We start from the raw sequence: 23,637 nt of genomic DNA on the forward strand, positions 1-23,637 counted from the left end.
TCTGTCAAGAGCTCTCTCAGCCCCACCTGCCTCACGGGGTGTCTGTTGTGGGGAGGGGAAGGGAAAGGAGATTGTAAGCCGCTCTGAGACTCCTTTAGGTAGTGAAGGGTGGGGAGAGCCAGTTTGGTGTCGTGGTTAAGTGCGCGGACTCTAATCTGGGAGTTCGAATAAGAGCTGTTCTTGAAAAAGAGCAGTTTCTGTCAAGAGCTCTCTCAGCCCCACCGACGTCACAGGGTGTCTGTTGTGGGGAGGGGAGAGGAAGGGAAAGAAGACTGTAAGCCGCTCTGAGACTCCTTTGGGTAGTGAAGGGTGGGGGTATAAATCCAATCTCTTCTTCTTCTTTTGTAGTGGTGATGAAAACCAGAGTTATCTCTGTGGTTATCTCTATGACCATGGGCAAGTCATAATTCTGTCAGAGCTGTCCTTGAAAAAGAGCTGTTTCTGTCAGAGCTCTCTCAGCCCCACCTGCCTCACGGGGTGTCTGTTGTGGGGAGGGGGAAGGGAGAGGAGTCTGTAAGCCGCTCTGAGACTCCTTCGGGTAGTGAAGGGGGGGGGGTATAAATCCAATCTCTTCTTCTTCTTACATGTCACAGGGTTCATCTAGTGCTAGGTGCTAAACTCCTACTCCTGGACGCCAGCGCCACAAATCCGAAAAGGCACAAAGCTCCACACGTAGAGATGTAAAATTGCCGGAAATTTTGAACCTCGGAAAAAACCCGGGTTTTTTCAGGGTTTGTTTTTTTTTAAAAAAACTGAAATTTTCGGAAAAATTGAAAAAAAAATGCTACCTTAGAACTTTTTTCTTTTCCAGATTGAAAGTTATTCTGTTACTTTAGGAACATAAAATATGACTACGGACATTTTTACTTGGCATGAAATTATCACAACTAGCCTATTAAAAATATAGTGTATCCAAACAATTATTACAAACAGAATACCCCCAGCCACATGCAAAAACAAAACTGAAGCCTTTTTCTTTTCTTCTGACAATCGCGCCTCCTAAAGGAAGAAATGCATCTTGTTCTTGCATTGGAGAGTTCGGTTTGTAACCTAGGACTTGCTTGTCCTCAGTGCACAGAAATTAGATCAATTTGATACCATATCTGAGAACAGATATGGTCTGAGAACAGAGGGGATTTCTTTTCTTCTGACAATAGCACCTCCTAAAGGAAGAAATGCATCTTGTTCTTGCATTGGAGAGTTCGGTTTGTAACCTAGGACTTGCTTGTCCTCAGTGCACAGAAATTAGATCAATCTGATACCATATCTGAGAATAGATATGGTCTGAGAACAGAGGGGATGGTAGGCCGGTTTTATTTGGAAAATATTTGAACACCTTGTCTTAAAATATTTTATTCATCATGTTAAAATTAAACGTTCTATAATCAACTTTTTTTCTTTTCTTTTTTTCAATTTTTCCACTTTTTTGGAAAAAAACAAAAAAGGCTCCAGGAAAAAAATGGAAAAAAAACAGTTCCCCCCCAAATTTTCCCGTTTTTTTCCCGGGCCTTCACATCTCTACCCACAGGTCTGAGAACGGAGGGGACTGGTAGGCCGGTTTTAAGACGCTCCAGCCGCTTGCTGCCTCTCCTTACCCCAAGCTCCAAACTGGCATACCTTCCCCCTGTCCCCAGTGACGCTCGGTGAGCCCTTCTGTGTTCTGAAACACAGTTCTGGAATGCAGGCGGGTTTCTCTTTTATTGCTCAAGCTGCAGGGTGAGGATTTTGACGGGGAGATTCCGAGTCCCTGACAGGGGTGGGGGAAAGCTAAACATGCCACTGGCGTCGGAGGGAGTCCTTTGACCTAGAAAGCCACAGAATGGAATGAGGAAGCAATTTCTTCTTTGATCCAAAAAGGCTCGGAGGGGAATCTAGTTCACATAAGAGAAGCTGAGAGCTACGGGGAGGAAACCTTGCTACTGATATATGGGGCGGAGTGGATCTGCCCCTCTGCATACTTTTAAGAGGCAGAGCCCCAAAGCAGTGCTCCCTCTAAGCTGTGGAGTCTTGTGGGCAAAAACTCTATGTTATAAGCTACTGGCATTAAAGCTGAGGGCGAGGGCATAAATGAGTTTCTTCTGGAGCCGTCCGTCACAGACAAAAATCTGTGAGCTAGAGGCTAAAAAACCATGAGCTAGCTCACCCTAACTCAGCTCAGAGGGAACACCGGCCCCAAGAGGCCAGGGAACAGGGCAGATGTGACCTCGAACCCAAGCAGCCGATGGCTCAGCCCACCAAAGGGACATAACCCTGCGAACGTGAGGGCGTTGCAGGACTTCCTGTTCTGCCGCTAAGACGGGGCTGTTCTCAGTATCCAAGCTGTTCGGTCAGCTCCGTGCCAACGTCATGTGGTACAAGACGGTGCCAATTTTGCAATCGTTCCTTTGCCGACTCACAGGCATCTGAAGCAAAGCCGCACCTAAGCCTCGGATTCTACCAGCTGCTTGCTTAGGGTGACCTCAGCACATGAAGAATCAAATATTTCCACAGGAAGGAGAAAAAGACAGAGGCACCCAAAGGACTGGAGAGGATGAATGCTGACTGTTGTTGGACACCCACCCTGTACGTCACCCTCCCCCCCCCAAACTGTCCTTCCTCAAGAGACAGGGGGCCCTGGAACTTCTTACAGGAGTCAAGTTGCCAACTCCAGGTTGGGAAATACCTGGAGATTTGAAGAGAAAGAGATATTAATTTATACCCCGCCCTTCACTACCCAATGAGCCACAAAAAGGTTTACAATCTCCTTTCCCTTCCCCTCACCACAACAGACACCCTGTGAGGTAGGTGGGCCTGAGAGAGCTCCCTCAAGGACTGCACTTGAGAGAACAGCTCTGAGAGAACTTGTGACTGACCCAAGGTCACACCAGCGGCTGCATGTGGTGGAATGGGGAATCAAACCCGGTTCTCCCAGATTAGAGTCCGTGCACTTAACCACGACACCAAACTGTCGTGGAGGGTGGAGTCTAGGGAGGGCAGGGTGCGCGAAGGGGAGGGGCCTCAGTCGGGTATAATGGCCACAGAGTCCACCCTCCAAAGCCGCCCTGAGACTCCCTTGGGTAGTGAAGGTCGGGGTATAAATCCAATCTTCTTCTTCTCTCTCAATCTCTCAGTCTCAAATCTCAGTCTCAGAGCCAGTTTGGTGTAGCGGTTAAGCGCGCGGACTCTAATCTGGGAGAACCGGGTTTGATTCCCCACTCCTCCACTTGCACCTGGCTGGATGACCTTGGGCAAGCCCTAGTTCTGATAAGAGCTGTTCGTGAAAAAGAGCAGTTTCTGTCAGAGCTCTCTCAGCCCCACCAACCTCCCAGGGTGTCTGTTGTTGGGAGGGGAAGGGAGTTCGTAAGCCACTCTGAGACTCCTTTGGGTAGCGAAGGGCGGGGTACAAATCTAATCTCTTCTTCTATATACTGGAAAGTGGACTGATTGCAGATGCCAAATGACAACAGCGGGTGTGACGGGATTAGGGGTGATACGCAGAGAGGTAGGAGGCGTGGGGAGACAGAAGACACTGTGGTAATTCTGGGCAGGTCCGGATCGGGTTTGCAAGGTTGAGAAGCAGAGACTCCTCCAAGATTGTGAACGGCAAGAAAATTGTCTGTCATTCTTGGGCTCTTAAAAATTCTTGTAGGTTTATAAGATTAGTAATGGAAAAGGCAGGTAAGCACGGATTCATTACTTCTGAGACGAGCTGCAGTGGCAGGCAAGAACCTTAAAACCAGGTGTCTGCTTCTCTCTTAAGCAGTCCTCAAACAAAGATGCTTCAAGGGGAGATTACAAGAAGAGATTGGTGAACTTGGGTTCATTCACAAGTTCAGAACAATGGACTTCCCCCAGGGCTGAATAGGGACAGAGGATTCTTATCTCACTACAGATGCTAATTTTCTGCCCCAAGCATTTCCGCTCTGATTTCAAGCTGATTACAATGTGCATGGTACCGCTGCATCTTTCACAAGCATTCTGTACAACTCAAATCAGTCAATCCTAAAAGAAATCAACCCTGACTGTTCCCTGGAAGGCCAGATAATGAAACTGAAGCTCAAAGACTTTGGCCACCCAATGAGAAGGGAGCACTCCCTGGAGAAGACCCTGATGCTGGGAAAGACTGAAGGTCAAAGAAGACGGAGACGGCAAAGGATGAGATGGTTAGACAGTGTCATAGATGCAACGGACATGAAGTTGAGCAAACTTCAGAGGACGGCGGAAGACCGGAAGGCCTGGCGTGATCTGGTCCATGGGGTCGCAAAGAGTTGGACTCGACTATGCGACTGAACAACAACAACTGTACAACATCCCTCCCATCTTCTGGCTAGGATTACAGGACTCAGATCTCCATTCGAAGGGAGCTTTGGTTTATACCTGGAAACTGTTGTTGGTCTAATAAGGCACCCTGAAATTGTTGTTGGTCTATAAGAGCCAGGGTGGTGTAGTGGTTAATAGCGGCAGACTCTAATCTGGGAGAACCGGGTTTGATTCCCCACTCCTCCACATGCAGCCAGCTGGGTGACCTTAGGCCAGTCACAGTCCTCTCAGAGCTGTTCTCTTAAGAGCAGTTCTCTCAGAGCTCTCTCAGCCCCACCGAACTCACAGGGTGTCTGTTGTGGGGAGGGGAAAGGAAAGGAGTTTGTAAGCCGCTCTGAGACTCTGAATGAAGGGCGGGGTATAAATCCAATTTCTTCTTCTTCTTTCCCAGTCAAAAGATGGGAGGATGTTTGCATTGCATCCTGACTCCCTTCTTTACACCCCCCCCCCCAACCTTCTGACTGGTATATAAGGGCTCAGGGATCTACATCTGGCAGCAGGAGTTTTGACTCTCGAGAGCTGATACCCTGGGAAGTCCACCATGGAGCTCGCTAGGTGACCTTGGCCCAGTCACTATCTTCGCTTCCTAACCTACTTCACAGGGCTGCTATGAAGACATTCATCTCTGGCCTTCATATTTGGTCACGCGGACCAAATGAGAGAGAGATTAGACTGAGTGTCTAAGCCAGTCAGAGTGGAAGTTTGAGAGACTGTTTGTGATGCCAAGCTTTGCCAGTTTTATTTATAAGTTCCTTTCTTCAGCAACAGTTCAAAATAGCCAGAAACCTATTTTGTTCTTCATTAAATAAATCATTTTTCGTTTAAACTTATTCCAGCAATCCGAGTAGTCCTTCCCCAGGGCCGCATAGTCCTCTGAAGTGCCCAGACCCTAGGTCATTCTACCAAAAGAGAGAGATTTGGAATTTTTCATTCCTGGTGGCAGCAGAAATCTACCCAGTTTATGTACACAGAGAGTGTTTTAAAGGAGAAATAGTCTCCCCGGTAGCAAGGATTAGAGTCCGCACAGACGGCATTTGCCGCTTGCATCCGTGGAGAGACCTTTATTCTCAGGAAGCAAAGCTATCAAACTGTGCTAGGGCGTGGGCTCACATTCTCTATCTTAAACTGATCAAAGAAAGACAGGAAAAAAACAGGTACAGATCGGAATTCCAAGCATGGGAAAGAGACCAGTGTAAGGGCAGCACGATTCTAAAAGGGCGGAGATACAGCTATTCTTCAGAATGCAAGGGGAACGAATTCCCAATGCAGGACTCCAACATTCCTTCACTTACTATGGCTCTGTTCAAAGTTACATGTGGCAGCACAGGCTCTGCGTAGATATCTCACAACTATTCTGCTCTTCTTTGCGCTTGGCTTTTTTGACCACAATGTTTTCTCTCAGTAGTTATGTAGAAGAAGAAGGAGAGACTGGATTTATATCCCGCCCTTCACTACCCAAAGGTGTCTCAGAGCGGCTTACAAACTCCTTTCCCTTCCCCTCCCCACAACAGACACCCTGTGAGGTAGGTGGGACTGAGAGAGCTCGGACAGAAACTGCTCTTTTTCAAGAACAGCTGTGCCAGAACTATGGCTTGCCCAAGGTCACATCAACAGGTGCAAGTGGAGGAGTGGGAATCAAACCCGGCTCTCCCAGATTAGAGTCCGCGCACTTAACCACTACACCAAACTGGCTCTAGCCAATGTGGCATAGTGGTTAAGAGCGGCGGGCTCCGATCTGGAGAACCCGGTTTCATTCCCCGCTCCCCCTCCACATGAAGCCTGCTGGGTGACCTTGGGCCAGTCACGGTTTCCCCAAAAGTCTCTCGGCCCCACCTGCCTCACAAGGTGCCTGTTGTGGGGAGAGGAAGGGAAGGCGATCGTGAGCCCCTTTGAGACAGGGTACAGAAAAGCAAGGTATAAAAACCTACTCTTCTTCTAACTCCTCCTCAGTTCATCATAACTGTATTTAAAAGCTACAATAATTGAACGTGGGAGGAAGCAAGAGAGATTAACACATGGAATTCACTGCCACAGAAGATGGCGGCGGCTGGAGTGGGTTGCCATTTCCTTCTCCAGGAGATCACGCTTTGAGTTCTCTGCTGTGGCCTGTCCGTCCTGGGTGACCCTCCACGGCATAGCCCACAGCTTCATTGAACTACGCAAGCCCCCTCACCACATCTAGGAGAGAGGGACAAGATTCGTGGAATATTTATTTATTTAGTCTATTGACTTTATTTATACTTCTTCACCCGAAGAGTGATTAACACATGGAATTCACTGCCGCAGGAGGTGGTGGCAGGTACAAGCATGGACGGCTTCAAGAGGGAATTAGATAAGCATATGGAGCAGAGGTCCATCAGTGGCTATTAGCCACAAAGTATAGATAGGAGCTCTCGGTCTGGGGCAAGGGATGCTCTGTCTTCTTGGTGCTTGGGGGGGGGCAACAGTGGGAGGGCTTCTAGTGTCCTGTCCCCACTGCTGGACCTCCTGATGGCACCTGGGGTTTTTGGCCACTGTGTGACCCAGAGTGTTGGACTAGATGGGCCCTTGGCCAGATCCAACATTGGCTTCTCTTTTATGTTCTTATAAGAGAGAATTAGATAAGCATATGGAGCAGAGGTCCATCAGTGGCTATTAGCCACAAAGTATAGATAGGAGCTCTCGGTCTGGGGCAAGGGATGCTCTGTCTTCTTGGTGCTTGGGGGGGGGCAACAGTGGGAGGGCTTCTAGTGTCCTGTCCCCACTGCTGGACCTCCTGATGGCACCTGGGGTTTTTGGCCACTGTGTGACCCAGAGTGTTGGACTAGATGGGCCCTTGGCCAGATCCAACATTGGCTTCTCTTTTATGTTCTTATAAGAGAGAATTAGATAAGCATATGGAGCAGAGGTCCATCAGTGGCTATTAGCCACAAAGTATAGATAGGAGCTCTCGGTCTGGGGCAAGGGATGCTCTGTCTTCTTGGTGCTTGGGGGGGGGCAACAGTGGGAGGGCTTCTAGTGTCCTGTCCCCACTGCTGGACCTCCTGATGGCACCTGGGGTTTTTGGCCACTGTGTGACCCAGAGTGTTGGACTAGATGGGCCCTTGGCCAGATCCAACATTGGCTTCTCTGAATGTTCTTATGTTCTTAAGTACAAAAAGCAGCTGGTTAAGAAATGACTTTATCCGCCATCACTTAATGGCATGAAATTAAGTGTTTATATATACACACAAAAGAGTCATTTCCTTTTATGCTGTACAACAAACATGCTGATGTAAAAATGATAAGTTCTGGGTTGAATCCAGCCAGTCTTTACACTCAAGTCTTGGCCAATTCCCCTCTTTATCCCAGCCCCCATTCCACATTACTTTTATGTCCCATGATCCCAAACATTATCTTTTTAGTGACCAAAGGGAATCCCTCCCCCCTCCCTTTCACCAGTGGAAAAAGTGGCGGGGTCTAACCCTTCATGCACCCACTGAGAATTGCTGAGAGATGCTACCAAAAAAAAACCCCTATCACCATAGCTGAGAATAGTAGGTACCACAACACCTGTGATTTGTTGAGCTCCTGAATTTTCACCTGATCCCACGGTAAGGTTAAATCCAGTGGTGGTGGAGAGTGCCTTCAAGCTGCAACCAATGTATGGTGACCCCAGAGGGTCTTCAAGGCAAGGGACGTTCAGAGGTGGTTTGCCCTTGCCTGCCTCTGCACAGCACCCCTGGACTTCCTTGGCAGGGTCTCAACCAAGTACTAACTGAGGCCAACCTTGCTTAGCTTCCAAGACCTGACGAGATCGGGCTAGCCTGGGCGATCTAGGCCAGGGCAGAGACATACCAAGGTGGTTTGCCCTTGCCTGCCTCTGCGTAGCAACCCCGGGCTTCAGATCTTGGTAATAAATGCCATCTATCAAGGTGCAGCTCACTTATGGCAACCACACAGGGCTTGCAAGGCAAGAGAAAGAGTTGGTTTGCCCTTGCCTGCCTCTGCCTAGCAGACCTGGTCTGCCTTGGTGGTGGTCTCATCCTCTCATCCAAGGACTAACTGAGGCCAAACCAGCTTAGCTTCCAAGATCTGATGACATCAGGCTAGCCTGGCCCATCCAGGTCAGGGAGGAAAAAAATCCATTACTCAAGCACAAAAGAAAGACCCCTTGATACCTGCTCAGGGGGGTCTCCCACCTCGACCCCCCCACCACCACCATCATTTATTTATAAACCGCCCTCCCCCTAAGGGCTCAGGGCAGTGTACATGAGAGCCAGTTTGGTGTCGTGGTTAAGTGCGCGGACTCTAATCTGGGAGAACCGGGTTTGATTCCCCACTCCTCCACTTGCACCTGCTGATGTGACCTTGGGTCAGTCACAAGCTCTGGCACAGCTGTCCTTGAAAAAGAGCCGTTTCTGTCAGAGCTCTCTCAGCCCCACCTGCCTCACAGGGTGTCTGTTGTGGGGAGGGGAAGGAGTTTGTAAGCCGCTCTGAGACTCCAAGTCAAGGGCGGGGTATAAATCAAATCTCTTCTTCTTCTTCTACATCACTATCAAACATCCAGCAAATTTAAAAATACAAATATAATTAGTTACAGCTAAAAATCAATAGACTACAGTGTGTTTTGCTTACTGTCTGGGAACAGCGAGATACTCTATCTGCAAGAAGTGTAGCCTTCTTAATATAAAGACCTGGGTCACGAAATACAATTCCTTTTGGGTCACCTTCTTCAGGATAACTAGTTTGAGAGTAGATATATAAAGGCTGAAGTCACACGGAGCATTAGCCACGCTACAGAGACGGAAGATAGGTGGATTTTCCGGGCGCGATCACAGCGCCACATCTGGGAAGCGTAGAGCTCCCGTGGCGAAACCAAGCCTTCCTGCCGAAGATGCGGGGTAAAAAAACTAGTACCTCCGAGGTACTAGTTTCCAGAAACCGCGGGGCAAGGGCAGGCGCATGATCGCGTTTCCGGTGGTAGGTCGTAGTATCCGGCGCCCACCCATGTCCCGTCGCTAAAAGGTTTTTTCCCCTCCAAGTCTCCACAGGATGCGCACAAGCACCCAACGGCGCATGCACACACCGTTTAAAAACAAACAACACAGCCCCTTCCTCTTTTCCATAAACCCCCCGAGGGCAGCCTGGCTGAAGCTCCTTCTGGAGGGGACCGGACGGAGGACACAGTTTGCATTCCTCTGCAGCCCTGGAAGGGCTTAAACCCGTGGAGCCTTTTGCTAGGGAGGCCGCTTCTTTGTCGCGCCGCAGGATTGTCCTGTGATCGGCACCTCCCCCCTAACCACGGGACCTCGACGGGACGTCTGATCACGCAGCCGCACATTATTTTGCTCCAGGGCAAACAGCCACGCTTCCCCCCCACATTTTCCTGCCCGTGTGACCTGGGCCATATTTATTTTAACTGTCCCCTACAGTGGCTTTCTGGTTCACAAGTCTGTCTTGATCCACTTTCATAGAATTTCCCCTAGTTATTCTGTCCAGTTGAGCACATGATGCTTGGTTCTTTCCACTCACGGCCAGGTCTTAGACCCCCACCCCTTACCAGAGGTGGAACCTCTAACAGCAATCACCTATAATCCTAGTCTGTCTCACAGCACTAGCTCTGGCTTATGTGACACCCCCCCCCCCCCCCCTTACCACTAGTTAACCTTCAGCACCTTCCCAAGCCACACCACCTCCATGCCCCTGTTTCAACAGAATGACACCTTCTTCCAAGGCCTGCCAATTCCCACCATAACTCCAGCTTCCATGCAACCAAACGTGACTCCTTCACTCACATGTCTGAATGCGTGTTTGGGATAGGGGTGTCTGTCCAAGGTGTCTAAGAACCTTCAGCCTGCACCCCTAATAAAGCCCCCACATCCCACAACAGGATGCCCCACCACATAGGGTTACCAACTTGAGAACAGGAGATTCCTGGAGATCTGGGGATGGACAGTAGGGCTGCCAACTCCAGGTTGGGGAAACTCCTGGAGATTTGGGGGTGGGGCGTGGAGATGGGGAGGGAGCACAGCACAGATTGAATGGCACACAGCCCACCCTCTGAAGCTACCATTTCCCCAAGGAGAACTGATCTCTGCGATCTGGAGAACAGCTGTAATTTCAGAAGAGAGCCAGGCCCCTTTGGTGGAGACTGGGGAGGGCAGATTTGGGGAAAGGAGGAACCTCGTTAGGGTACAGTGCCATAGACTCCACCAGCGTTCCCTCTAAACTGAGAGAGTGTGAACGAGCTCACCGTTTTTTAGCCTCCGGCTCACACATTTTTGTTTTAGCTCAGGAAGGAGGGCTCCAGAGCAAGCTAATTTATGCAGCAGCCAAATTGCTCGCTCACCACTTTAATGCCAGCAGCTCACAAAGGAAAAATTTTGCTCACCAGGCTCCTCAGCTTAGAGGGAGCGTGGGAGTCCACCTCCCGAAGCTCCCGTTTTCTCCAGCGGAACTGGGGCTGAGTCATAATCCCAGAGGAGAGGACTCGCAGGAATGGTTTTAAATTAAGGGCGAGAAGGTGCCGGCTGGATCTCAGGGAAAAGCTTTTTGACAGTCAGAATTGTGCCGCAGTGGAATCGGCTGCCTGGGGAGCTGGTGAGCTCCCATTCCCTGGCCGTCTTGAAGCAGCGGCTGGACAAACACTTGTCAGGGATGCTCTAGGCTGAACCTGCCTTGAACAGGGGGTTGGACTAGATGCCCTCTAGGGCACCCTTCCAATGCTTGCGATTCTCTGATTCTGTCTCCAGGCCCCACCTGGAGGTTGCCATCCCTGCCACCTACGGCCATGGCATTGGGACACACACACACGCACACACGCACACACGCCCCAGCGAGCAGCCTTCCAAAAAGGTTCCTAACAGCCCTCCCTTAAAGAACTACGGTCTCCCTTTAAAAAAATAACCCACCTCTCCCCCCAAACTCCCAATCTGATCCCCCCCCCAAAAAAAATCCATCAGAGGCTCATGGGGGGTGGGCATCAAGTAGCCTCTGCGGGGTCTGAGAAGCCCCAGGAGAGGGGAGGCGAGGCTGGTCTTGCTGGGCCGGGGTGGGGGGACCTCCTTCAAGGCTTTCGGTCTCGGGGGGGGGGGAAGGGGCGTTTCCTCTCCCCGAAGGGCTCCAGCTCCCCAGCCCCCCTTCTCCCCCCACCCGCGCCTGGCCCCCAGCCTCCCTTCTCCCCCAGCCAGGCCCTGGGCCCGGCCCAGCATCCAATCCCCACCCCGTCCCCCGCGATCCCCGCCGGGCTTCAGCCTACCTCGGGCTGCGCCGTCGCCGGCCTCTCGGACGCCCTCGCACAGCGCCAACGAGTCTAGACTGAACAGGAAGTGCTCCCACCCGGAACCTCACGGGACGGACCCGCCGATGCGGTCCGGCTCCTTTACGCGTCCCCCTGGGGAAACCGCCGCCCGACACTAAAGTTCCGGAGGGGAAACGTGAATTCTCCTCCCATCCATCCCGCTGTGGGTTTCCCCGAATGGATTTCCTGGCGCCGCCTGCCGCTTTCTCTCACACGTCATTATTGTTGTTATTGTTGTTGTTTCTTTTAATTTTTTTAAACGGTTTGAACAGTTTGAACAATGAATGCAAATGCAAAAATGTCACCAATAGTAACAACAGTAAAAGAGTAGGCAAAAATACAAAGAATATATATCAGTAAGGTACTGTGCACTACAATAGATCTATAGTACTATATTGGTATTGTACCCTAATAAGGATAGATAGTACAATCGAGTTCACCTGTGGCCATTTTCCCCAAGTGAACTGATCTCTGTCACCTTCAGTGTTCCCTCTAAACTGAGTGAGTGTGAGCCAGCTCACAGTTTTTTAGCCTCTGGTGGCTCACAAATTTTCGTCATAGCTCAGGAAGGAGGGCTCCAGAGCAAACTGATTTATGCAGTAGCCAAATGACCTGCTCACAACTTTAAGGCCAGTAGCTCACAAAATAGAATTTTTGCTCACAGGGCTTAGAGGGAGCATTATAATCCCAAGAGATCCCCAGCTACCACCTGGAAGATGGCAACCCTAATTCTGTAATAAGACTTCCCCAAGGGCTTCCCACTGGCTTGCTCCCTCTTGTAGGGTTGCCAGTTCTTGGTTGGGCAATTCCTGGAGGTTTGGGGGTTGGAGCTTGGGGAGGAAAGGATTTGGGGAGGGGACGGGGGATGCCAGGAGGGTATAATGCCATCCCTCCAAAGCTGCCATTTTTCCTAGGGAAACTGATCCTCGTTGGGTGGAGCTTGAGTTGTAATTCCTGGAGAACTCTAGGCCCCACCTGCAAATTTGCAACGCCACCCCCATATTCAAAATCAAGAAGGGTAGTTGTGTATTTGATGCAAAATATTGCAGACTTTCGAGTTAGGGTTGCCAATCTATAATGCCACAGAGTCCACCCTCCAAAGGAGCTGTTTTCTGTAGGAGAACTGATCTCTGTGGTCTGGGGATCAGGCGTAATTCCGGGAGATCTCTAGTCCCTGCCTGGAGGGTGGCAACTGGGAAGCCTCAGTCTGCCATGTCAGTCATAACGTCCAGTTTTCAACCTTAGAGAAGGGGCACTTGCCACAGAACAGACCCCAGCAACACTACTCGAACCATTAACACAAAACACAAACATTGCTTTTGGGTAGATTCAGGTGGGTAGCTGTTTTGTTCTGAAGCAGTAGAACAAAGCTTGAGTCCGGTGGCACCTTTAAGACCAACAAAGTTTAATTCTGGGTATGAATTTCTGTGTGCGTGCACACTTCTTCGGATGCTTTTGGGGTTGCTTGTTCAGATTGCTTTGAAGTTTCACAGTCTGTCTCATGCTTAGACCAGCTGTGAAAGGATAGCTATGTGATCTGTTTGCCGTAATGCAGACTAAATTCCTAATCCTACGCTAAACTTTAAAAAATAATCATCTGCTGCTTATTGCCATGTCTGAAGGCTAGGGATGCCAGCCTCCAGGTGGGATCTGGGGATCCCCCAGAATTACAGCTCATTTCCAAACTACAACAATCAGTTCCCCTGGATGAAACAAATGCTTTGAAGGGTGGACTTTATGGCACTGTACACCTCTGTGGCCCCTGTCCTCCCCAAATCTTCAGGGGTTTCCCAACCTGGATCTGGCAACTCCACCCCCTATCCCTTGCCTGTGACCAGAGGCAACAGAGAGCCAGTTTGGTGTAGTGGTTAAGAGTGGTGGACTCTAATCTGGGAGAACTGGGTTTGATTCCCCACTCCTCCAATTGCACCTGGCTGGATGGCCTTGGGCAAGCCGTAGCTCTGATAAGAGCTGTCCTTGAAAAAGAGCAGTTTCTGTCAAGAGTTCTCTCAGCCCCACCTGCCTCACAGGGTGTTTGTCTGTTGTGGGGAGGGGAAGGGAAAGGAGTTTGTAAGCCGCTCTGAGACACCTTTGGGTAGTGAAGGGCGGGCTATAAATCCAATCTCCTCCTCCTCCTCCTCTACTGAAGGCTAAGTTGTGTGTCTTCTAACTCTGAGCTAAGCCATTCCACCCAGGACTGCTTGCAGGATATTAGATCTGAGCTGCTCGGATGATGATGAAGAAGAGTTGGTTTTATACCCCACTTTTCAGTACACTTTTCACTTGAGCTGCGGTGGCTCAAGTGGTTAAGACGCTTATAGGGGTGCCAATATCAGGGAGGGCTGTGGAAGGTCGGTAGTTCAGCAGTTCGAGACCCAGGTGCCGCATGATGGAGTGAGCTCCCGACTCTAGTTCCAGCTCCTGCCAATCTAGCAGTTCGAAAGCAAGAAATTGCAAGTAGATAAATAGGTACCACTTCGGTGGGAAGGTAACAGCGTTCCGTGCGCCTTGGTGTTTAGTCATGCTGGCCACATGACCACAGAAATGTCTTCGGACAGCGCTGGCTCTTCGGCTTGGAAACGGAGATGAGCACCGCAACCCTAGAGTCGGATTCGACTGGCTTTCGAGCAAGGGAACCTTTACCTTTTCACTACCCAAAGGAGTCTCAGAGCACCTTACAATCACCTTCCCTTCCTCTGCCCACAACAGGTACCCTGTGAGGTAGGTGGTGCTGAGAGAGCTCTGAAAGAACTGTGACTGACCCAGGGACACCCAGCCGGCTTCATGTGGAGGAGTGGGGAATCAGACCCGGTTCCCCAGATGACAGCCCACCCGCTCTTAACCACGACACTAGACTGGCACTTTTCAAATGAGCAAAATGGCTGTGTCCTTGTGAAGAGGTCTGTTTCAACCTTGCTGCCTTATTGATTGGGCTAAAGGTTCACAAGAGCAGGGCTGAGTTGCAAAATGCGAACGGAACTAATCTCTACTGTGAAACTAGACTTTGAACTAGCAGGCGCCACTCCTCTGCCAATGACTCAGTTTAGGAAAGTCAGTGCCAAAGAAATTAACCTCAAAAAGGAAAGCCATAGGGGTGCCAATATCGGGGAGGGCGGCAGTTCCCCTAGGAAAAAAAATCAGATTCAAGTCCAGTAACACCTTAGAGACCAACACAATTTTTTGGGGTGTAAACATTCAAAAGCCAAACTCCCTTCCTCAGATATGAGCTGGAATGGCGATCTCTGCGTCTTTATATCCCAGTCAGAAGGTGGAGGGGTGTTGCGAAGAAGGAACTCGGGATGCAGAGGTAAAATGCAGAATGTCATCAGCTTTGGTGTAGTGGTTAGGAGCACAGACTCTAATCTGGGAGAACCGGGTTTGATTCCCCACTCTTCCACAGGCAGCTGCTGGTGTAACACAAGCCACAAGTTCTTTCAGAGCTGTTCTCTCAAGGGCACTTCTCAAAAGAGCTCTCTCCACCCCGCCTACTTCACAGGGTGTCTGTTGTGGGGAGGGAAAGGGAAAGGAGATTGTAAGATGTTCTGAGACTCCTTCGGGTAGTGAAGGGCGGGGTGGAAATCCAATCTCCTCTTCTTCTTCTGATTAAAGCAGAGGAGAAATGCTTGGAGGCAGAAAATTAGCATCTGTAGTGAGATAAGAATCCTATGTCCCTTAATAAACACTGGGGACGGGGGTGTCCGTTGTTCTGAACTTGTGAATGAACTCAAGTTCAGCAACCTCACATTGTAATCTCCCCTTGAAGCTTTTTTGTTTCAGGACTGCCACTTGTAGGCCAGCATTGGAATGACCTGGAAGAATGACCTAGAGAAAATGGTTCCTTTGGAGGGTGGGCTCTGTGGCACCAATTCCCTGCTCCCTCCACTTACTAAACTCCACCCTTCCCGGGCTCTGCCCACAAATCTCCAGGAATTCCTCAAGCTGGAGATGGCAACCCTAAACTCTCAAATCCTCAAAGGAGATCAGCCTTAAAATGAAGAGCGCTAGTACTGAACTGTGAACCTCTTGTCGGATCCAGTTCTGGAAGTATCCCCAGAAGATTTGGCAACAGCACTTTTGTCTAGGTAACATTACCGGGCCTCAATGTATGTCTGGTATTAGGGTTGCCAGCTCCAGCCTGGAAAATCCTGGAGATTTGGGGGGGGGTGGAGCCTGTGGAAGGGAGAGGTTGGAGATGGGATTTTACGTGGAATCGATGATATACCATAGAGTTTGCCCTCTGAACCTTCCATTTATCTAGTCCATTTTTATCCCACGCTGCCTCCATGTAACTCAGGGTTGCTTCCGTCCTTCTCCGCTCCTCCATTTTATCCTCACAGGGCTGTTGTGAGAATAAAAAAAGACAGGAAGAACCACGTACGCAGCTCTGAACTCTTTGGAGGAAAAGCGAGATAAAACTATACTAAATAAAATCATTTTGAGAAGGGTCAGGATTTTCAGACAGCACGATTGAAAACTTATGATGGTGGTTTTCGTAGAATACGTTCTTTTTTAAAAGCACATGCGGCCACAAGGATGCCAGTTAGGATTACCTGTCTCCAGGTAAAGCCTGGAGTTCTCTGGGAAAGGCAGTTATCTCCAGAGATCAATCTCCCTGGAGAAATGGCTGCTTTGGAGGATGGACTCAACAGAGGAGATTGGATTTATACCCCGCCCTTCACTACCCAAAGGAGTCTCAGAGCGGCTGAAAAACTCCTTTCCCTTCCCCTCCCCACAACAGACAGACACCCTGTGAGGTAGGTGAGGCTGAGAGAGCTCTGACAGAAACGGCTCTTTTTCAAGGACAGCTCTTATCAGAACTATGGCTTGCCCGAGGTCATCCAGCAGCTACAAGTGGAGGAGTGGGGAATCAAACCCGGTTCTCCCAGATTAGAATCCGCACACTTAACCACCACACCAAACTGGTGTACCCAAAGGAGTCTCAGAGCAGCTTACAAACTCCTTTCCCTTCCCCTCCCCACAACAGACACCCTGTGAGGTAGGTGGGGCTGAGAGAGCTCTTGACAGAAACGGCTCTTTTTCAAGAACAGCTCTGACAGAACTACAGCTTGCCCAAGGTCATCCAGCCAGGTGCAAGTGGAGGAGTGGGGAATCAAACCCGGTTCTCCCAGATTAGAGTCTGCGCACTTCACCACTACACCAAACTGGCTCTCACACAAAAATGTGTGAGCTGGAGGCTAAAAAACTGAGCCAACTCACACTAACTCAGCTTAGAGTGGACACTGAGACCAAGGCTCCCTCTAAGCTGTGGAGTCTTGTGAGCAAAAATTCTATTTTGTAAGCTACTGGCCTAAAAGCTGTGAGCCAGCAATTTGGCTGCTGCATAAATTAGTTTGCTCTGGAGCCCATCCTTCCTGAGCGAAGAAGAAGAGGAGATTGGATTTATCCACCGCCCTTCACTACCCGAAGGAGTCTCAGAGCGGCTTACAAACTCTTTTCCCTTCCCCTCCCCAGAACAGGCACCCCTGGAGGCAGGTGGGGCTGAGAGCTCTGACAGAAACGGCTCTTTTTCAAGGACAGCTCTTATCAGAACTAGCACTTGCCTAAGGTCATCCAGCAGGTGCAAGTGGAGGAGTGGGGAATCAAACCTGGTTCTCCCAGATTAGAGTCTGTGCACTTAACCACTACACCAAAGACTAACAAAATTCGTGGCAGAGCTTTTGTGAGAAGTGAGCTTTCTGAAGAAGCAAGGGGCGACCCACAAAAGAACAGATACTGGGTTCCCGACCTCGAAACAACAGCCATCATCTCTCTTGGGGAAAATGGACGCTAGAAAGGGAAGGGACTCCGTGGCATTATCCCTTGTGGCGTTCACCCTTCCTCCAACCCTGCCTTCCACCCCCCAAGTTTCCAGAAATTTCCCAACCCGGAATTGGCAACTCCAGTCCAGCCTGGGCCCGATTGTCGCTTTTGAAATACGGCTCAAGCCTCTGTTTGCAATAAGGCTAAACTGTAACTGCTCTGAAGTGAGAGCCGGGCCCTCTGTGCGTTCTCAAAAGAACTTTCCTATCCGTCGCCACTCCTCCCTGGCTGGGCCCAGGCGTTCAGAGCACGAAGCTCTTGGAAACGGCAGAAATGGTACCTCCCTGGCTCTTGCAGGATGCAAGCGCTAGGCCGAGGCCTGGCTTCTAAGAGCATGGCTGGACTTACCCAGTCCCCCAGGTGCAACGGCGCCTCCTCTTCCTCTTGGTCCGGGCCCTGCTGGTCATCGCCGGAGCCCTGGCTGCCAACGGGAGAGGGGGCCCGGGGGTCGCGCCATCGGGACTCCGAGCCTTCCCGGGGCGGGTGGAGGGGGCCGGCGGCTTGCAAAGAGCACGCGGGGCACAGGTCGCCTTCTGCCGCCCCAGAGAAAGGGGCTTCGCAGAGCAGGCAACGCTTGGATTTCCTGCTGTGCTTGCGTGGCTTGTCGGCCATGGCTGGGTGAGGATCGAGTGGCCACACCGGAGTGGCCCCGGGGAGACCGAGGCCAAGGAAGCTGGAAGGGAAGGGAATGCTAATTTGGATTCATGGGAAAGACCGGGGGAGGGGGGGGGAGTGAGCTAGTTTTCCCTGCAAAAGGAAGGACTTCTGGCTGGTTCCGCGGTGGCGGCCCTCTCCTTGGGCCTTCACCCCCCTTTGAGCCCACAAGGGGGCGACATTGCTCCTGGGAGGGGAGGAGGAGCCCCCGCAGAGGGTGCAAGGCGCTTCCTGTTGCATCTGGGCCCAATGCTTCGGCAAGGACTTCAGGGCCTCTTCATGCATTACTACCCCCTGTTGGGTCGGAGGCCTCTCATACATCTCATAGGTGGAGGTTCCTCTTTTTAAAAAAAAAAAAATCCCCAGGCAGCGCTTGATTTATGTACAAACACGGTTACCGCATGTTGAAAAGCAAAAAAACCCCACCAGGGCATATTTCCCAACGGACTGCTTGCAAACAAGTGATCGTTACGACCAGTGTTCCCTCTAAGCTGAGTTAGTGTGAGCTAACTCACAGTTTTTTAGCCTCCGGCTCACACATTTTTGTCTTGGCTCAGGAAGGACGGCTCCAGAGCAGCGTTCCCTCTAAGCTGAGTTAGTGTGAGCTAGATCACCGTTTTTTAGCCTCTGGCTCACACATTTTTGTCTTGGCTCAGGAAGGACGGCTCCAGAGCAGCGTTCCCTCTAAGCTGAGTTAGTGTGAGCTAGATCACCGTTTTTTAGCCCCCGGCTCACACATTTTTGTCTTGGCTCAGGAAGGACGGCTGCAGAGCAGCATTTCCTCTAAGATGAGTTAGTGTGAGCCAGCTCACAGTTTTTTAGCCTCCGGCTCACACATTTTTGTCTTGGCTCAGGAAGGACGGCTCCAGAGCAGCATTTCCTCTAAGATGAGTTAGTGTGAGCCAGCTCACAGTTTTTTAGCCTCCGGCTCACACATTTTTGTCTTAGCTCAGGAAGGACGGCTCCAGAGCAGCGTTCCTCTAAGCTGAGTTAGTGTGAGCTAGATCACAGTTTTTTAGCCTCCGGTTCACACATTTTTCTCTTGGCTCAGGAAGGAGGGCTCCAGAGCAGCGTTCCCTCTAAGCTGAGTTAGTGTGAGCCATAGTTTTTTAGCCTCCAGCTCACACATTTTTGTCTTAGCTCAGGAAGGACGGCTCCAGAGCAGCATTTCCTCTAAGATGAATTAGTGTGAGCTAGCTCACAGTTTTTTTAGCCTCTGGCTCACACATTTTTCTCTTGGCTCAGGAAGGGCGGCTCCAGAGCAGCGTTCCCTCTAAGCTGAGTTAGTGTGAGCTGGCTCACAGTTTTTTAGTCTCCGGCTCACACATTTTTGCCTTAGCTCGGGAAGCATGGCTCCAGAGCAGACTAATTTATGCAGCAGTCAAATCGCTCACTCAGGACTTTAATGCCAGTAGCTCACAAAGTAGAATTCTTGCTCACAAGATCCCACAGTTTAGAGGGAACATGGATTACGACCAGGGGTCATTTCCTGCAGGAGCGCACAGGAGCGGAGCTCCAGCAGTAAAGATCCCAGGGGGCGGGCACATGCAACAAGCCCTGCCCCCTGCTCCCAGCAGCCCCAGGCCACAAGGAGCAAGAAGCAGCCAGGTAAGTTGCAGAGCCCCCCCCCCATAGATAGCAATCCAAAACAGTCTAGTGGCAGCTTTAAGACCAAGTTTTATTCAGGTACAAGCTCTCCCTCCTCTGTGAGGGCAGATCTGCGTGTGTGTCCCCCATAGCTAGCAATCCAAAACAGTCCAGTGGAGCCTGAGCAGTGGATGTTGCCTTCTGACACACTTCCGGTGACGTCAGGGGGTGTGGTATATGCAAATAAGTTATGCTAATGAGTTATGCTAATGAGCTCCTGCACTTCTTTTTCTACGAAATGACCCGATTACGACCAATCTCATTTTACCTCATTTTAAATACCCCTTGCTACTGAAGCTGTGATCATTCTTACTAACTAGCAGTGGGAGGGCTCCTAGTGTCCTGGCCCCACTGCTGAGCCTCCTGATGGCACCTGGTATTTTTGGCCACTGTGAGACACAGAGTGTTGGACTAGATGGGCTGTTGGCCCCATCCTACATTGGCTTCTCTTATGTTCTTACGTTCTTAACCAGGGATATTGCTAACCTTCCAACCCAAAAAGATATTTTAATTAGTTTTTTTTAAAAAGGAGCCCCAAAGAGGACAGACACCGAAAAAAGAGGGCACGTCGGCGACTGTTCAAAACTGTATTTGTATGCTCGCATATTGTCTTTGCACGGGACCATGGTACTCTGTTAATTCCACACTGTTTTTTTAAATTCTAAAACTGTTTGATGTTTGTATTTAGGTGAAGGTTTATGTTCTTCTTATGGGTTTTTTGTTTTGTTTAGTTAACACTGTATCTTGCATTGACAGGGTATAATATTATTGTATTTTTTGAAAACTTGAAATAAACACAAAGTTGTATTTTGTTGTTTTTTTTAAAAAAGAGGACGTCTGGTAACCCTGATACAAACCAGTCCATTTACAACATTTCCGTGCTAGAATAATATGTTGTTGTTGTTTTTGGTAATGAAGAAGAACAGATTGGATTCATACCCTGCCCTTCATTACCCGAAGGAGTCTCAGAGTGGCTTACAATCTCCTTTCCCTCCCCCTCCCCACGACAGACACCCTGGGAGGTAGGTGAGGCTGTGAGATCTCACTCGAGGACTGCCCTAGAGAGAGCAACTCTGAGAGAACTTGTGACTGACCCAGTCACACCAGCAGCTGCATGTGGAGGAGTGGGGGAATCAAACCCGGGTCTCTCAGATTAGAGTACGCGCTCCTAACCACTACACCAAACTGCTATGGGGCCTCTTAAACTGCAATAGGTTAGCCTCAGCATGCGGTTATCCCATCCAGAGAGATTAAAGGATGTTTGCCTTTTGACAGGGGGTTCCAGCGATGCCACCCAGTGACAGTTTGGCACAGTTCTGTAATCCAGCGCATGACTCGGATGGACCACCAATTCCTGCATATCAACAAGGAATTCTGGGCACGATCGGAGATGCCGGTGATTGCTGTGTAGGAGGGAAGGCCGATCCCCTGAACTTGGAAGAGGCAATAGGTGCAAACTGAGAGTCCTCTTTCATGGTCTGTGACTTGTCTGGGTATTCTGTGCAGCATGAGAATAGTGGTGCCCTCGGGGTATTGGGCAAACGCCTGACGTGGCCTCTCTCTGCCCTGCTAATTGGCTGGCATCCAGTGTACTTCGCGTTTGAAGTCCAGGGATGTGGCCATAATTCATGCCACCGGCGACAAAGGGACCAAGTGGGGGTTGCAAAAATCAGAAAATATATGCCGTTTAAATAAGTTAAAAGTGATATGCTTTTTTGACAAGGTTGGGATCAGTGTTCCCTCTAAGCTGAGTTAGTATGAGCCAGCTCACAGTTTTTTAGTCTCCGGCTCACAGATTTTTGTCTTAGCTCAGGAAGGATGGCTCCAGAGCACACTGATTTATGCAGCGGCCAAATCGCTCGCTCACAGCTTTAATGCCAGTAGCTCACAGAGTAGAATTTTTGCTCACAAGACTCCACAGCTTAGAGGGAACATTGGTTGGGATACAAAAATACACTCAGCTTCAAATAAACGGGAGTGGTTTTTAACGAAGCAAATGATGTTAACGACTGTGACTGGCTTTTCCTGGGGGCCCGGGGGGGGGGGGAATCCACCCGTAGGCCGTGGCGCTGAGCTTCCCGGCGGGAGAGATGCCGCCGGGGTCGGAGGTGGTCTGCAAAAGGGAGCTGAGCCAGGACCTCAGATAGGCAGGAGACGGGGTTAGCAGCACCCCTGGAGTCCCTCCGCCCCGTGCGCAGAATACTGCTCTTCCTCTTCTCTCTAGCCGTCCTTGGCGGTTTCGCTCCCTCGCACGTTGTTCCTCCCCGCAGGGCCGGCTCACTCAATAGGCGATCGCCTAGAGCGGGCTGGCCCTTAGGGGTGCCAAACTGCACCCGGCCCCATACTCTGGGAGTTTCTTGATTATTTGTGTTTTTCATTCTTCCTAAAATGCATTTTGGAGCTGCGGTGGCTCAAGTGGTGAAGACGCTGAACTGCAGGCTGTGGAAGGTCGGTAGTTCAGCAGTTCGAGACCCAGGTGCTGCTTAATGGAGTGAGCTCCCGTCTCTAGTTCCAGCTCCTGCCAACTTAGCAGTTCGAAAGCAAGAAATTGCAAGTAGATGAATAGGTACCACTTCGGTGGGAAGGTAACAGCGTTCCGTGCGCCTTGGTGTTGAGTCATGCCGGCCACATGACCACGGAAACGTCTTCGGACAGCGCTGGCTCTTCGGCTTTGAAACGGAGATGAGCACCGCAACCCTAGAGTCGGATTCGACTGGCTTTCGAGCAAGGGAACCTTTACCTTTTAAAATGCACGGGGGGCGCACGGGGGGCGCGCCAGAAGGGATCCTCGCCTAGGGTGCAAAATAAGCTGGGGCCGGTCCTGCCTCCCCGGTCCTTCCGAAATCCTCCTCTTTTATTTCCCCTCTCCATCCCTGGCACCGCCTCTCATCCCCGCCTCCCAACTTGGCCCCACCCTTGTTTATAATCACGGACACTCCCCGGGCGTCTGGGGTGTGGTTGCAGGTGAGCCGGCGGCAGTTTCAGCTTTCTTTCAGCGGGATTGGAGTCTCGGCTCCTGGGGTGGATTCGGCGTGGTGCTCGCGGCATTACGATCTGTGCTTGAGCCGCTGGGAGTCGAGCCGTTGGTCCCTGCTTCCTTCGGGGGCTGCAGATCCGCCCCTTCTCTGTTCCTTGACTGTTGTTGGGGTGCATGTGCGTCCCTGGGGTTGGGGAGTCACAAACCTAGTGGTGGAACATCTGCTTGGCATGCAGAAGGTCCCAGGTCCAATCCCCGGCATCTCCAGTTAAAAGGACCAGACAGGAGATGATGTGAAAGACCTCGGCCTGAGACCCTGGAGAGCTGTAGGGAGGGGCTGTGGCTCAGAAGTAGAGCCTCTGCTTGGCAGGCAGAAGGTCCCAGGTTCAATCCCCGGCACCTCCAGTTAAAAGAACCAGGCGGGAGGTGGTGGGAAAGACCTCCGCCTGAGACCCTGGAGAGCTGTAAAGAGGGGCTGTGGCTTAGTGGAAGAGCCTCTGCCTGGCATGCAGGAGGTCCCAGGTTCAATCCCCAGCATCTCCAGCTAAAAGGACCGAGCAGCAGGTGATGGGAAAGACCTCCGCCTGAGACCCTGGAGAGATGTAAAGAGGGGCGAGCCTCTGCCTGGCATGCAGTAGGTCTCAGGTTCAAACCCCAGCATCTCCAGCTAAAAGGACCGAGCAGCAGGTGATGGGAAAGACCTCCGCCTGAGACCCTGGAGAGATGTAAAGAGGGGCCGTGGCTCAGTGGAAGAGCCTCTGCCTGGCATGCAGAAGGTCCCAGGTTCAATCCATGGCATCTCCAGCTAAAAGGACCGAGCAGCAGGTGATGGGAAAGACCTCCGCCTGAGACCCTGGAGAGCGGCTGCCAGTCTGAGTAGAGAAATACTGACCTTGATGGGACCAATGGTCCAAATGAGAAGAAGGCAGCTCCATGTGTTTGAGAGCTGGGTCAGAAACAGGATAAACTCATAGGGAGA

The 23,637-nt window shown here is 50.7% G+C and overlaps 1 protein-coding gene across 1 annotated transcript in view; it reads right to left on the reverse strand.

Annotated features, from left to right (window-relative positions):
• PCYT1A (phosphate cytidylyltransferase 1, choline, alpha) overlaps positions 1 to 11,595 on the reverse strand; it is a 45,737-nt gene extending 34,142 nt beyond the window's left edge. Inside the window, exon 1 of the mRNA XM_015425249.1 lies at positions 11,519 to 11,595. The gene's annotated coding sequence lies outside the window, so the exon portion shown is untranslated. The remainder of the gene's footprint in view (positions 1 to 11,518) is intronic.
• Between the last annotated feature and the right edge of the window lie 12,042 nt (positions 11,596 to 23,637).

Source organism: Gekko japonicus, unplaced genomic scaffold (genome assembly GCF_001447785.1).
Source record: "Gekko japonicus isolate JY-2015 unplaced genomic scaffold, Gekko_japonicus_V1.1 scaffold2, whole genome shotgun sequence".
NCBI lineage: Eukaryota > Metazoa > Chordata > Lepidosauria > Squamata > Gekkonidae > Gekko > Gekko japonicus.